The 16,156-nt window shown below is 39.2% G+C and overlaps 2 pseudogenes; both read left to right on the top strand.

The window, feature by feature from the left end:
- The first annotated feature begins 545 nt into the window (after nt 1-545).
- LOC132695320 (small ribosomal subunit protein eS24 pseudogene) lies at nt 546-964 on the top strand (annotated as a pseudogene).
- Nucleotides 965-9,955: 8,991 nt separating this feature from the next.
- Nucleotides 9,956-10,764, top strand: LOC132695321 (large ribosomal subunit protein eL8 pseudogene; annotated as a pseudogene).
- The last annotated feature ends 5,392 nt before the right edge of the window (nt 10,765-16,156 follow it).

Raw genomic sequence — 16,156 nt, 5'->3', positions numbered from 1 at the left:
AAACAAAATCAGTGAGATAAGGAAGAACTTTTAAATAAATGTTGTTGAGACATTTGGCTGGATTTCGGTAAAACTATAAGTCCCTGGGAGCAGTTACCTTTTAAAGAGACATTTTTAAAAATGTGTTCCTCAGATCATTTCGTCAGAAAGATCAGTTAACATATTGAAACACAGGTTCCAAGAATCACCCACTGAATCAAAAATTTAAGTAACTCCTGAGAACTTGCATATTACCAAGTTTCTCAGATGATTCTGATGGATACACAATTGGGAACTTCTCCTTTAAACCATCTCTCCTGGATGATTGCATCTCTCCTGCTAAGTCAGCTCTCCCTGCTTTTTTTCCCCTGTTGGGTCTATAGCTTTAGCCACTACATCCAGGTAATTGAAGGCAATTGAAAGGGCACTGAAGTCCCTGCCTATTCTGTTTGACTGAAATATATAAAATTCTCTTTCAAACCCTTAGTTTAGCTAAGATAAAGCTGGAATTTCTTTAAATAAATGTTCAGTAGAAAATAAAACAGCTCTTTACCTCCTTGGCTGTTAGAAGCTTGGCCGCCATCATGATCCACACAGTAACTTTCTGGACCAGGAAGTTCATGACCAACCGACTACCTCAGTGGAAACAGAGGATCATTGATGTTCTTTATCCCAGAAAGGCAACAGTACCGATGACAGAAATTCAGGAAAAATTAGCCAAAATGTACAAGACCACACCAGACGTCCTCTTTGTATTTGGATTCAGAACCCATTGTGGTGGTGGCAAAACAACTGGCTTTGGCATGATTTATGATTCCTCAGATGATGTACAGAAAACGAACCCAGACATCGACTTGCAGGACATGGCTTGGATGAGAAGAAAAAGACATCAAGAAAACAGCAAAAGGAATGCAAGAACAGAATAAAGAAAGTCAGGGGGACTGCACAAGCCAATGTTGGTGCCGGCAAAAAGAAGGAGTCATAATTCTGCGGTAACTATCCGTGGTGATTAATCATGCAGATATTTCATGAGAGGATTAATAAATTAAGAACTTAAAAAAAAGAAAATAAGGGGCACCTGGGTGGTTCAGTCGGTTAAGCATGTGACTGTGGCTCAGGTCATGATCTCGTGGCTCATGGGTTCAAGCCCCACATCAGGCTCTGTGCTGACAGCTTAGAGTCTGGAGCCTGCTTTGGATTCTGTCTCTGTCTCTCTCTCTCAAAACTAGAGAGTGCCCTCCCCCGCTTGCACTCTGTCTCTCTCTCAAAAATAAATATACATTAAAAATATTTTTTAAAAAAGAAAAGAAATGTAAAGTTATACAAATGGATTTGGTTATCTAGTGCTGATTTCTTATTCTCAGTTATCTGAAGTCAAGTCTCTGACCAGGGCTGGTAAAATGAGGGGTGTACCCCCATAAATGCAGACGTTGCTCAAGACTTGCTCTGGGTCCCTCTGCTCCTTTCCTGAGACTTCACAATTCATTGCTGTGTGGTAGATAACTCAGAAGTTTATATGTGCAGCCCAGATATCTCCTCAAAGTTCCAGATTCGATGTACAAATGCTTGGCATATTCTCTTTTATATCTCTAATGTACCTCAAACTCAACATTTTCAAAAATGAATTCTTTTTTTGAAGTTTATTTATTTATTTTGAGAGGGAAAGAGAGAGAGAGAGAGAGAGAGAGAGAGAGAGAGAGAGAGAGAATCCCAAGCAGTTTCCATGCTTTCAGCACAGAGCCCAACGTGGGACTAAAACTCGTGAATCGAGATCGTGACCTGCGCTAAAATCAAGAGTCTGACTGACTGAGCTACCCAGACACCCCTCAAAACTGAATTACCAGTCACTCAGCACTACCTTCCCCACCCAAAACCAGTCTCCTCTCAGCGTCCTCCTGTCTTGGGCAAGAGCATCACCATCCGACTGGTTAGGTAAGGCCAAAGTGCTGGATTCGTTCTGGACACCACCTCTTTCCTTCACTTCCCAATGTAATCCACCTTAAAGTCTTGTGAATTCTCCCACTTAAATATCTCTCACATTTATCTACTTACCCTTACTTCTACAACGTCCCCAATCCAACCTCCCCTAATCACAAGCGTCTCCTAACTTGTCTCTTCGCTTCCATTAAACAGGTGAGCTAGACGATATTCAAAAGGATCATGTTTGGGGGGCACCTCAACCCAGTTAATTATATACTTTAGTTTCCGATTGCTCTTGAGATAAAAACAAAAATCCCTTAATGTGGCCTAAGAGGTCCTATAAGTGCTCTCCTTACCTATCCCTTCACTTTCCTCTCCCCTCCTTCCTTCATTCTCTTTGCTTTAGCAACACAGCTCTGTTGTCAGGGCCTCCTGCTAACCACGCTATCTCCCGGCTCAGACCATGTTCACCTGCCAGTGCCTCCACTTGGATTTCTCTACTCTCTTTGGGCCGACTTAGCTCTTATTCTTCCTTCCATATTTTAGCTCCGTAGTCATGTCCTTGGGGAAACTGAATTTAATTCCCCTTGTATACTCTCTCATCGCATCATGCCCCCCACCCCCAGCACTTGTCATCCATGGAATTTAACATTTATTTGTATGATTTTGTTTTTCATGATTGTCTGTGCCACTAGACTGTAAGCTCCAGAGGACAGGGACTGTGAATGCTTTGCTCACCACCGGATCCCAGCACCTACCACAGTGACTGCCTCAGAGCATGGGCTCCTTGACAATACTGATTGAATGAGCCAATAAACTCATTCCCAGTTCCTTTAGTTCTTTAATGTTGTCCAGGGTGGAAATGAGATGAAAGGTTGGGCAAAGGTGTTCAACAAGACAAATAATTGCAGCTGATGTTTATTGAGAGTATTTTCTATGCCTGTATATTGCTGGCATACACATTATATGCATTATCTCAGTTTGCTTTCCTATATCCTTAAAAACTAAACACCATCACGTCCTTTATTTTAAAGATGAGGAAATAGGACTAGAGAGGTTAAAGAACTTGTCCAAAGTCATTCAGCTCAGAAGAGGCAGAGTTGAAATTCAACCCTGGGTCTTCTCTGCCTCCGCAGCCCAAGCTCTTAACCACTAAGGCGTCCAACTCCAGTCTCCCAGCTCGAGGTTTGTTTGTACTGACCTCACTTTCATGTCCAGTGGAATTATGCCTTTCATCGAAACTTCTTACTTTTTTCTCCTCCAGCTTATGTGTTTCTAGATTACCTTCTCTGCATCCAATTGTGTTGTACTGTGCAGCTGCCGGGAGCCTCTTAGATCCCTGCCTTGTAGCCTGGACCCCAACTGCAGGGTGATGAAGAGGCTTGTTATCTGGCCTCTTCTGAGCTTTAGGCATCTTGCTTCTATTTTGAAGTTAGTACCTTCACCTCTTCTGGGCAATTCTGAGTTCCTGGAAATCTAGTATCTACCACTAACCCACTTGATTTTCAGTCAGTTTGAGTATAGTCCAAAGCAGTCATCCCTCTACTGAAATTTGATTTCATTTTACCTAGCATTTAAGCCCTGCCTCACTGAGCAGTCATATAGCCTTGATGGCAGACCCCTCTCTTTCCCTGGATCCTACATGTTCCTAATAACTTCCCTCTGAAGACCTAAAGCAGATTTCCTATGTCTTCCTAATTTAAAGACTCGCAGTTCTTTTAGAAATGCCAACAAAGTTTCTATTCTCTGAGGAAACCTTCTGGATCTCAGTTTGTGTAGGGAACAGTTAACTAATAGACCCTGTATCCAATAACCTTGCCTTGAGATACTCACTTCTACAATGTTCTCTTTGATGGTACATTGCCATCTAAGGAGGTGGTTTCACAGCATATCACAATTAGTGAAAATTCTGTAAATCCTGGATATCAAAAACAAATTAATTCCTAGCTTGGAAGATCGGTTATTTACTCAATATATTCACCAAGTTTCATGATTGTGCAGGTAAATTAACTCATTCATAGTGGGCTACAGATAATTGATAATATTTATGCCAACATAATATTCAGTTGTAGCAAATACTTTGAGCAAAGGAGATAATTTCAAGTATCAGTTATCAAGAAGAGACTTATTAGATAATTTTTATTACTTTTTGTGGGATGAAATTGACCAGCTGTTGACTTGAGACTATCAATCATTTCATTAAAGACTATTTTATACATATAGCCTTCAAAATATCAGGTTAATTTATCAAGCAAGTACTTTGTGTGAGGCACTATAATCAATGATTTACAGCTTTTTGGAGGAAATTGTTAAAGTAGCTTGTCTGTGAGCCATTCACTTTTTTTTTTTTTTTTTTTTTTTTACTGGATGGGGAGGGGTGGGGTTGAGGGACTCTTCTAGGGAAAAGAAAAGAAGGCAGCTGACTGATTTAGTCCCCTTGCCAAGGGTTACTGACAAATAGATTGGCGCTATTTGCTAGTGAGAAGAGTCCTTAGCTATAACATGTTCTCAGTAGTCTGTCCTTGGCTAAAGGATCTTTTAAAGTAAATATACCCAGGGGTGCCTGGGTGGCTCAGTTGATCGAGCATCTGACTTCGGCTTAGGTCATGATCTCATAGTTCGTGGATTCAAGCCCCGCATTGGGCTCTGTGCTGACAGCTCGGAGCCTGGAGCCTGCTTTGGATTCTGTGTCTACCTCTCTCACTGCTCCTCCCCTGCTCTTGCTCTGTCTCTCAAAAAAAAAAAAAAAAAAAAAAACGCACAAAAGTTAGAAAAAAATTAAACTAAATATACCCAGAATCTATAGATCTATGAGACTTCTCCTTGGACAATGTCTCTGGTATATAAAATGAAGACATTTTATAACTTAAATGCTCCTATCCACATCAGGTTAAAAACTCACAAAAACTGACTTGGAGACCTCATCTGTTATTCTGGGAGAAAGTATAGGTTTGGCCTGGGGACAAAAGGACCTAAGGACCACACAGTGCACCCCAGACCTCTCTGCTTTCTTTGTGCCTCTTCATTGTCAGTATTTTTGAAATGATTAGCAAATATTGGTATTAGATGTTTCCCTTATGTGTGAGTTGGATTGGACATTTTGATTCTGAATGATAGCACACTTATACTATCTATTTAATTCTCTCAACCTCTAAGTTGGGTATTATTTATTCCATTCTGTAAATGAAAAGACAGAAACTTAGGTTAAAAAGCCAACCCAAAGTTACACAGCTAGTTCATGCCTACTTATTTCCAAAGTTTTCATTCTTTCTAATACACCTTTAACTAGTTTAAGTACATTTTTAGTTTGAGTTTTTTTTAATATGAAATTTATTGTCAAATTGGTTTCCATACCACACCCAGTGCTCATCCCAACAGGTGTCCTCCTCAATACCCATATCCCAGTTTTTAAGACTCTCTTATGGTTTGGCTCCCTCCCTCTCTAATTTTTTTTTCCTTCCCCTCCCCCATGGTCTTCTGTTAAGTTTCTCAGGATCCACATAAGAGTGAAAACATATGGTATCTGTCTTTCTCTGTATGACTTATTTCACTTAGCATCACACTCTCCAGTTCCCTCCACGTTGCTACAAAGGGCCAGATTTCATTCTTTCTCATTGCCATGTAGTATTCCGTTGTGTATATAAACCACAGTTTCTTTATCCATTCATCAGTTGATGGACATTTAGGTTCTTTCCACAATTTGGCTCTTGTTGAAACATTGGGGTACAAGTGCCCTATGCATCAGCACTCCTGTATCCCTTGGGTAAATTCCTAGCAGTGCTATTGCTGGGTCATAGGGTAGATCTATTTTTAATTTTTTGAGGAACCTCCACACTGTTTTCCAGAGCAGCTGCATCAGTTTGCATTCCCACTAACAAACAGTGCAAGAGGGTTCCCGTTTCTCCACATCCTCTCCAGCATCGATAGTCTCCTGATTTGTTCATTTTGGCCACTCTGACTGGCGTGAGGTGGTATCTGAATGTGGTTTTGATTTGTATTTCCCTGATGAGGAGCGATGTTGAGCATCTTTTCATGTGCCTGTTGGCCATCTGGATGTCTTCTTTAGAGAAGTGTCTATTCATGTTTTCTGCCCACTTCTTCACTGGGTTATTTGTTTTTCGGGTGTGGAGTTTGGTGAGCTCTTTATAGATTCTGGATACTAGCCCTTTGTCCAATATGTCATTTGCATATATCTTTTCCCATTCCGTTGGTTGCCTTTTAGTTTTGTTGATTGTTTCCTTTGCAGTGCAGAAGATTTTTATCTTCATAAGGTCCCAATAGTTCATTTTTGCTTTTAATTCCCTTGCCTTTGGAGATGTGTCAAGTAAGAAATTGCTGTGGCTGAGGTCAGAGAGGTTTTTCCTGCTTTCTCCTCTAGGGTTTTGATGGTTTCCTGTCTCACATACAGGTCTTTATCCATTTTATTTTTGTGAGTGATATAAGAAAGTGGTCTAGTTTCATTCTTCTGCATGTTGCCGTCTAGTCTCCCAGCACCATTTGTAAAAGAGACTGTCTTTTTTCCATTGGATATTCTTTCCTGCTTTGTCAAAGATGAGTTGGACATACTTTTGTGGGTCTAATTCTGGGGTTTGTATTCTCTTCCACTGGTCTATGTGTCTGTTTTTGTGCCAATACCATGCTGTCTTGATGATTACAGCTTTGTAGTAGAGGCTAAAGTCTAGGATTGTGATGCCTCCTGCTTTGGTCTTCTTCTTCAATATTACTTTGGCTATTCAGGGTCTTTTGTGGTTCCATACGAATTTTAGGATTGCTTGTTCTAGCTTCGAGAAGAATGCTGGTGCAATTTTGATTGGGATTGCATTGAATGTGTAGATAGCTTTGGGTAGTATTGACATTTTAACAATATTTAATCTTCCCATCCATGAGCACGGAACGTTTTTCCATTTCTTTGTATCCTCTTCAATTTCCTTCATAAGCTTTCCATACTTTTCAGCATTCAGATCTTTTACATCTTTGGTTAGGTTTATTCCTAGGTATTTTATGATTCTTGGTGCAATTGTGAATGGGATCAGTTCTTTATTTGTCTTTGTGTTGCTTCATTATTAGTGTATAAGAATGCAACTGATTTTTGTACATTGATTTTGTATCCTGCGACTTTGCTGAATTCATGTATCAGTTGTAGCAGACTTTTGGTGGAGTCTATCGGATTTTCCATGTATAATATCATGTCATCCACAAAAAGTGAAAGCTTGACTTCATCTTTATTAGTTTGAGTTTTAAATGTTATTGTGTCTTGAAAGAAGCCAGATGAGTCAAAAGTAGAGATGATGGGCCTTAAAGCAATTCTCGTTGCAGATTTGTTTCTTTCTGCAGTGTGAATTGCAGTGGCTAGAAGGTAGGTTGGACTGCATTTGTAAGCATATGAGGAAATGATACATACTAACGTCAAGTGACTATTTCAGAGGGTATGTTTAATAGCCTGAGATAGTCCGGAGCCTGAATGGTTCAGTCAGTTAAGTGTCTGACTTCGGCTCAGGTCATGATCTGGCAGGTGGTGGGTTTGAACCCCACATTGGGCTCTGTGCTAACAGCTCAGAACCTGGAGCCTGCTTCAGATTCTGTCTCCTTCTCTCTCTCTGCCCCTCCTCCACTTGCACTTGTGTGCCTGTGTGCTCTTTCTCTTTCACTCAAAAATAAATGTTAAAAAAAGAGTGAGAGGCAGCAACAAAGAATTGATGGCCTTGTGCAGAGGGAAAATTGCCCACTCACTTACACCTGTAATGACTTAAATGAATTTAAAGGCACCTGAAGCAGAGATCCAGTCTAGATGGGAAAGCCATTCCATGACAAAATGGGGGCAGCAAGGATTTTGGGAGAGCAGTTCCAGCATTTGCCCAATCCTGCGCTATATTATGAAAATTACGTAAGTATGGGCAAGGAGGAGAAATCTTCTAATATGTGAACTCTGAGCAGTTATAGCTAGAAGGACTAGAGACTCTCTATAATTGAGATAAAATTGATAGTTTTAGTGCAAGTACATAGAAAATTAGCTGCAAATTACATGGAACAAGGAACACTATAAAAAGGAAGTGGTGTAAAGAAAACCAGATTCTAGTGCTAAAAAGAACAATTGTCAAAAGAAGAAATATACATGTGTAATAAAAAAAGGAAAAATCCAATCTTCCAAATAATTGTCACCAAATTATCAACTATTTTGAAAAAAGGAAAATGATCAGTTTTGCTTTTCAGGAAGTAAAATTCACAGGGGGAATTTAGCTCCTACTAGGAGTTTAAATAGGCACCACCTTTCTGGAAACTAATTTAGAAATGTGTATTAAGAGCTTTAAACATGTTTATATTTTTTGACTGAGTAAATTTGGCATAAATTTATGTGAAATAATAAAATTGTATACCAGGATATATATCGTTATTTATTTACAATAGTAAAAAGCTGAAAAATAGCTTAATGGAGTGATAAAAATTATTAAATCTAATCATATGGCAAAAACATACTACACAGGCATTAAAGATTATGTTCTTTTTTAAATTTTTTTTATAAATTTTTTTTAACGTTTATTTATTTTTGAGACACAGAGAGATAGAGCATGAACGGGGGAGGGGCAGAGAGAGAGGGAGACACAGAATCTGAAGCAGGCTCCAGGCTCTGAGCCATCAGCCCAGAGCCCGACGCGGGGCTCGAACTCACGGACTGTGAGATCGTGACCTGAGCTGAAGTCGGACGCTCAACTGACTAAGCCACCCAGGCGCCCCTAAAGATTATGTTCTTAGTAAGGCATGAAAGTGTACCCAATGTATTATTTTTATAATAAAAACGGTACTATACAAAAACATTCTGGTGGTAAAAATGGGTAGACTGGGAATCTGGTTTAAAAAAAAAAAGCCTCTTCTAGAATTCCTTTTGGGCAAAAAATTTTCCAAGATTGCTTTGCCAGAGAATGTTCTGGTTGCCAAAATAGACAAGGTGAATCACGCAATTGGAGCTAAGATTTAGAAAAGAGTAACATGCAGGACTAATAAGATTATTTAATAAATGAGACTTTCTAATAAGGCACAATCTAGAATTGCTTCTTCAGGTAGGGAAGGAAAAGAGCATAGATAAGGGTACTGAAATTTTCATGTAGGAAAATGACTTTATTAATAATGGCAACAACAAAATATTGAACTCCCATGTGACAGTAATTGCAGTTCTAGTATCCACTGATTTACAAAATGCATGGTTGGGGGGCCTGGGTGGCTCAGTCAGTTAAGCATACGACTTTGGCTCAGGTCATGATATCACAGTTCATGAGTTCGAGCCCCACATCGGGCTCTGTGCTAACAGCTCAGAACCTGGAGCTTGCTTTGGATGCTGTGTCTCCCTCTCTCTGTGCCTCCCCGACTCGTTTTCTGTTTCTCTTCCTATCTCTCTCTCTTTCTCTCAAAAATAAATAAACATTAAGAAAAAAAAGAAAATGCATTGTGATAAACAACTTTCATGAATTCTGTAATACCTTCAATGATTAGCATTTTGTTCATTGCAATGAGGCCTGTATACATTTGAGAGATAGATGCTTACATTTGTGTGAACCACTCTGCTAATAAATCTACAGTCAAAGCTTGGAATGGTATATGAATTCACAAGTTCCTTGCAATAATTCCATGATCCCCTAGAAGGAATGGGAAACTTTGTATAGATTTGGGACAAGATAGACTAGAAAAATTCTCTTTGCTCCCTTCTATTAGAAGCACACTACATTAAAGATAATTTAATCAGAGTTGGTGCATAGGGAACGGCATTATTTCTGATATCAGCAGAATGTCAGAACAAACTTTGGCGGCTAATGTGGTAACTAATTATTTTAGCTGCTCTGTGGCTCTCTTCCCATCTAATGAGTTATTGACATTGCTCACTTCTGATGAAGGGGGAAGGGAAAGGTCAGATAGAGTCTGGGACCTAAGAACTTATCTGAGGTCCTTAGTAGATTTTTTTTTAAAACTCACAGAAGGCACACTCATCTTAAATGAAGAAGCTTTTGATTTGTGAGAACCAATTTTAAAAAGAAGCGATCATAGGCCTCTCCTCCAGCCATCCCAGATGCTGAAAGGAAAGAAAGCTAAGGGGAAGAAGTTGGCCCCTGCCCCTGTTGTTATGAAGAAGCAGGAGGACAAGAAGGTGGTCAATCTCCTGTTTGAGAAGAGGCCCAAGAATTTTGGCATCGGACAGGACATCCAGCCCCAAAGGGACCTTACCCGTTTTGTCAAATGACCCTGCTACATCCGGCTGCAGTGGCAAAGGGCTAGTCTCTATAAACGTCTAAAAGTCCTTTCTATGATTAACCAGTTCACCTAGGCCCTGGACCACCAAACAGCTACTCAACTATTAAGGTGGCCCACACATACAGACCAGAGACAAAGCAAAAGAAGAAGCAGAGTTTGTTGGCCCGGGTTGAGAAGAAAGTTGCCAGAAAGAGGGTGTCCCCACTGAGAGGTTGCCTGTCCTTCAAGCTGGGGTTAATACTGTCACCCCTGGTGGAGAACAAGAAGCCTGATCTGGTAGTGATTGCACATGCTGTGGATCCCACTGAGCTGGCCATCTCTCTGCCTGTCCTGTGTGGTAAGATGGAGGCTCCCTACTGCATCATCAAGGGGAAGGCCAGGCTGGGGCGTCTGGTCCACAGGAAGCTCTGTACCACCATCGCCTTCACACAGGTTGCCTCGGAAGACAAAGGAGCTCTGGCTGAGCTGGTAGAAGCCATCAGGACTAACAACAATGGCAGATATCATGAGATCTGCTGCTACTGGGGAGGCAACGTCCTATAGCCAAAGTCCAGGACTCCCACTGCCAAGCTGGAAAAGGCAAAGGCTAAAGAACTGGCCATCAAACTGGAAAGTGGATGCTGTTGAATTTTCTGTACATAAAGTTAATAAAAAGTTCTCTTTCAGCCAGTGTCGAAGAAGAAGAAGAAGAGGAGGAGAAGGAGGAGAAGGAGGAGAAGGAAGAGGAAAAGGAAGAGGAAGAAGAAGAAGAAGAAGAAGGAGAAATTATATTTTGAAATCCACAGGGATTTGGCTTGAAAAACCAAGCAAAAGTGTAGAGAACCAAAGCATAGATTTCTTAAAAATTAAACATAACATAGGAAGGAATGAAGGATATGGTATGAGTAGTGTCTGGCACAGAAAGGTCAGAAGCAAAAAAACCCCACCATCTTGCTTGGCTACAAAGAGAAGCCTAAAGAGAAAGAGAGAGGGAATATATTTGTCTGCTTGGGCTGCCATAACAAAAAACCACAGACTAGGTGGCTTAAACAACAGGCATTCATTTTCTTACAGCTCTGGAGACTGAAAGTGTGAGATCAAGGTGCCAGCAGGGTTGGTTTCTGGTGTCAACTCTTCCTGGCTTACAGAAAGCCACCTTCTCACTGTGCTCTCAGATGGCCTCTTCTCCGCACATGCAGAGGGAGCTCTCTGGTATCCCTTCATCTTATAAGGACACTCATCCTATTGGATGAGGGCCCTATTCTTATGACCTCATTTAATCATAATTGTTTCTTTAAAGACCCTATCTCCAAATATAGTCCCATTAGGGTTAGGATGTCACCATATGAATTTTGAGGTGACACAGTTCAGACCATAACAGGGGGAGAAGAGAGAAAGAATTAGGTGTAGATGGAGTCTCTCTATCTTTTTCATCCAAGAGAAAACCTGAAGTGGGGTGTTGTGGGCATCAGATAGTGATTCAAGGATAGAACTGAAGACTGAGATTAAGCATGTGGGTAATCAATCAATTATGTCTATGTCATGGAGCCCCAGTCAAGTCTCTGAACCCAGAGAATTGGGTGAGCTTCCCTAGTTGGCAATACTCCATGCATATTGTCAACACATCAATGCTTGGAAAGTAAATGTCCTGACTGCATAGAGAGAGAACAATGGTAACCCCACCATTGGTACTTATCCAGAGTCCACTCTTCCCTTGGCGAAGTTTAATCTGTATACCTTCCTTGTAATAAATGATAGCTGTAAGTATAAGTACTTACAGTGAGTTTTGTGAGTCCTTCTAGTGAATTATCAATCTTGAGGGTGGTTTGGGGGAACTTCTGAACTTGTAGTTCGTGTCAGAAGAGAGGATAGTCCTATTGCAGGGACAGTGCTGCTTCCTTTAACTTCTCATTTGTCTAACTAATGTAGAGGACACCAGAGAATGATACAGGCTAGTAGCAGAGGAAGAATTTTCAAAATTCAAAATTCTAAGTCTTAAAAGAATTATCTCAGGGGCACCTGGGTGGCTCAGCCAGCTGAGCATCTGATTTCAGCTCAGGCCATGATTTCACAGTTATGGGATGGAGCCCCACATCGGGATCCACACTGGGCATGAAGCCTGCTTAAGATTCTCTCTTTCTCCCTCCCCTCTGCCCCTCGCATGCTCACTCTTCATTTCTCTCTCTCTCCCTCTCTCTCACCCACACACAAAAAATTGTCTCTTGTGCTAACACAAGTGTGTTAACTAGAATCTCAGTATTTGTTCCTCTCTCACATAAAACTTATGAAATTTCCCTGATCCCTCAATAAAAAGCAAAAATAAATACAAAAACTTTTTTCTGTTTACATAGTTGTTGCTAATGTTTGGTCAGACCAGACCACTTGGACATGTTGGCCAAAAAAGAGCAAAGCCAGATTCCTTCTATTACTTTTCAAGTTCTCCTGGTAAAGGGAGTGAAGAGGCCTTGGCTCCTTGAGGTGGAATATGAGATAGAAAGTTACTAGTGGCAAGCAGTGGAAGTTATATTTCAGAAATAAGAGAAGAGAGTCAATGTCATGTGCTAAACTCAACTTTTATGACAAGATCAAAATAATTTCTTAAGGATACTAGTCTTCAATTTATTACAAATTCCAAAATAATTCTAAAATTAACATTACAGTTGCAACTCTTCCTAGGGAAGAGCTTAAAATATATTCTTTTGTTCTCCTCAGAATGCTAATATTTATATATTTTTCTCTCCCTAAATTAATGGCCTAATTTTTATATCTCCACATCCTAACTATATACATATATATATATATATATATATATATATATATATATTCCCTTAGTCTTGCTGAAAGTAAATATAAGTACGTGTGTATATATATATATATATATATATACACACATATATGTATATGTATATATATACACACATATATTTACTTTCAGCAAGACTAAGGGAATATATATATATATATATATATATATATATGTGTGTGTGTGTGTGTGTGTATGTATATATATATTCTTTAGTCTTGCTGAAAGTATATATATATATCTATATATCTATATATCTATATATAGATATATATATATGTATTCCTTAGTCTTGTTCAAAGTAAATAATATTAGCATCAGGCTGAATTTATGAATTGTTATAGCATATGGCTTTGCGTGAAAAAGTTTATTTACTCATTTTTCCCATGTAGTAATGAAAAACAGTGGAGATAGAAAAATAATAAACAGAGATATAATCATAAAAATAAACACAAATAAAATGTATGAAACATGTTAACAGTGGACAGAAGGTTAAGATTACAGACTTACTAGGTCATGTTTAGTATCAGGGAATGGTAGTAGGTCTAAGCTCTAGAAGTAAGTATTAGCCCTCTATATTCACTGGTCTTCAGCCTTTCACTAATCCAAGTTAGAGCACTCAAAGATTGAATAACAGCTGACAGCACTGAAGGATACTATCTATGAATGACAAGTGCTAGTTGATTTATAATAATAACTGTAATAAAATACATAATAGCTAATGTTGCCAAGTCGTGTGCTATATGCTTTTTGAGGATTATTTCATTAAATATTTGTCAATAAAATCATTCAAATCGATCTAATGATAGAGCCTGCCCTTTAAATATAGTATATATTCTTAGGATCATGAACAATATTTGATAATGATATCATGATTTAATTCATAAAGCTCTTTTATTTTTATTATCTCATTCAATTTTTATAACTAGTCCTAAAGACTATCTCTCCCATCATTTATCTTTGACTTTAGAGATTTTGATTTTTGAATTAGTCTATGGTTGTAACTGGAAGAGGGGAACTTGAATCCAGATCTTCAAAATCAATTCCAAGTGCCATTTTTAAATTTTTTTCTTTTTTTTATTAATGTTTATTTATTTACTTTTGAGAGAGAGAGAGGGAGACACAGAATACGAAGCAGGCTCCAGGCTCCAAGCCATCAGCACAGAGCCTGACATGGGGCTCAAACCCACGAAGTGTGAGATCATGACCTGAGCCAAAGTCAGACACTCAACCAACTGAGCCACCCAGGCTTCCCTCGAGTGCCATTTTTATTGCATCATAGCTGTCTTTTCATGTGGCTAAAAGTCAGGACAATATTAATTGATTTAGAATTAGTATAAGTAAAGCTCAAGATGTTTTAATTAGTTAACAAGCCCTAGGTTAGTAAGATTCCACTAGTCGTTGTTTCTCACACTTTTTGAATTTTTCTGATCTTTATTTGGGTCCCCAGTGGAAAGAGTCAGTAGGAAAGTGGGGACGATCCCATAGAACAGGAATTGGCAAAGTTTTTCTGTAATGAACTGGCTAGCGGTTATGTTAGACGTTATGGATCATCAGACCTCCAATTACCATTTCAACTACTCGACTTTCCTGTTGTAGTGTGGCGGCATAACAGATCATATGTAAATGAATGGGCATGACTGTATTACAATAAAACTTTATCTACAAAATCAAGTAGTTAGCTGTATTGGACTCTCAATGTAGAGTTTGTCAACCCCTCAGAAATATGAGACCAAAAATAATCTTGAGTGGCTGCAGTTGTGGTCCTTAATCAGCCACAGCATGTTCCTCAGAAATAGAACTTTTTTCTCTAGTGCTGTCATATAAAGACTGAATCCTAATACAACTTACATGGCCCAACTTTTATAATATAAACTACCAGTTCCGTGGGGGAAGCATCTTACAAATAAAGAGCTAAGTTACCTGGTTTTAAACTCAACTGCTATAGAATGTGCTTCTAAAAATCAGCTAGCGCATATTGCATTCATCCTACTCTTTTTTCTTTCTCCTGTGATCCAAATTTTCTAATGCTTATGTTTGCTTAACCTCTACATCCCTCAAGATACCATCTGCTGAGTTGTAGTAGATGATACTGTATTTCTTTCTAATGTATAGATATCCCATTTCCTCCATTGGAGTGTAAGTTACTTGAGGGCGGGATCCATTTATGTCTTTATATGACAGAGCCCAGGGTAGTCTCACATGGTAAATATTTGTTGAATGAATGGTTGGGCTTAATTTAGAGAGACCTTATTAATGAGGTTTCTCTGATTATAAGGGAATAAAAAACAAGAGATTGTGGATGAGAACAGAAGACAGCAAAGGCTAACAGACAAGATGGATCCCCTTATTTCAAGGGAGAGAAATTGAAAGGTTAATCAGTCCGAATGACTATGGGGAATAAAACCAGTCATCGCAGCCTGAGGTGATAAGCTTGCACAAAATTCAGCCAAATTTGCAGAAAGACCCTTGCAACATATCTTATCATGCTCTTCAGCGGCTGCCACATCCTGAAACTGCTACCAGAAATAGCAAACAGTATCCTGCTTGTCACTCTGCTCCTGAAGTTTGCAGTTTGGGACCTGAGTCTGACCAATCTCGATAAAGGGCACAGTACTTGTGGGTTTTGCCTATTTAACCCAGAGTCTAAACCTTCCCCTTAGGAGTACTTTCGATTTGTAGCCAAAGGCTGAGTCCCCCTCAGTTTGCAAACTACACAGCAATAAAGCTGCCTCATGCCTCTTACCAAATCTTTGCATTCCAGGAATTTTTGTTGACTTGGAGAATGCTTTCAGTGCTTTCAAGTATTTCAGTATGTTCTCTGTCCTCAGCATAGGAAAATGAATTGGGTCAATCAGTGCAGGCATAATTTTATTGAAGGAGTCATAAGAGACATTAACTAGACTCTACCCTTAGGGGGAAAAAATAATGGAATTGGGGAATCTAAACCTACAAAAATGCTGAAAATAAAAAATGAACATAATGTGTTCTGCATGGTTCTTCCAGGATAATGTTTCTAGGGTAAAATAATATGAAACATTAAGCTGCATTTTCAATTGTTGCTGGATAATAAATGTTTATTAAATCATTCAGCAAATATTCGTTAAGAATTACTATGCTCCAGAGATCATTTAGGTATTTAAAAAGATAAATAAGGACAATATGTTGTGAAGGGTACCAAAATATGCCACCCTAAAGATGCCTATTTGGCATAAGGATTATTTTGAGCTAAAGTCC

This window comes from Panthera onca, chromosome B4 (assembly GCF_046562875.1).
Source record: "Panthera onca isolate mPanOnc1 chromosome B4, mPanOnc1 haplotype 2, whole genome shotgun sequence".
Lineage (NCBI taxonomy): Eukaryota > Metazoa > Chordata > Mammalia > Carnivora > Felidae > Panthera > Panthera onca.
The sequence above is the reverse complement of the archived record's forward strand: the minus strand, read 5'-3'. Positions and strand labels throughout refer to the sequence as shown.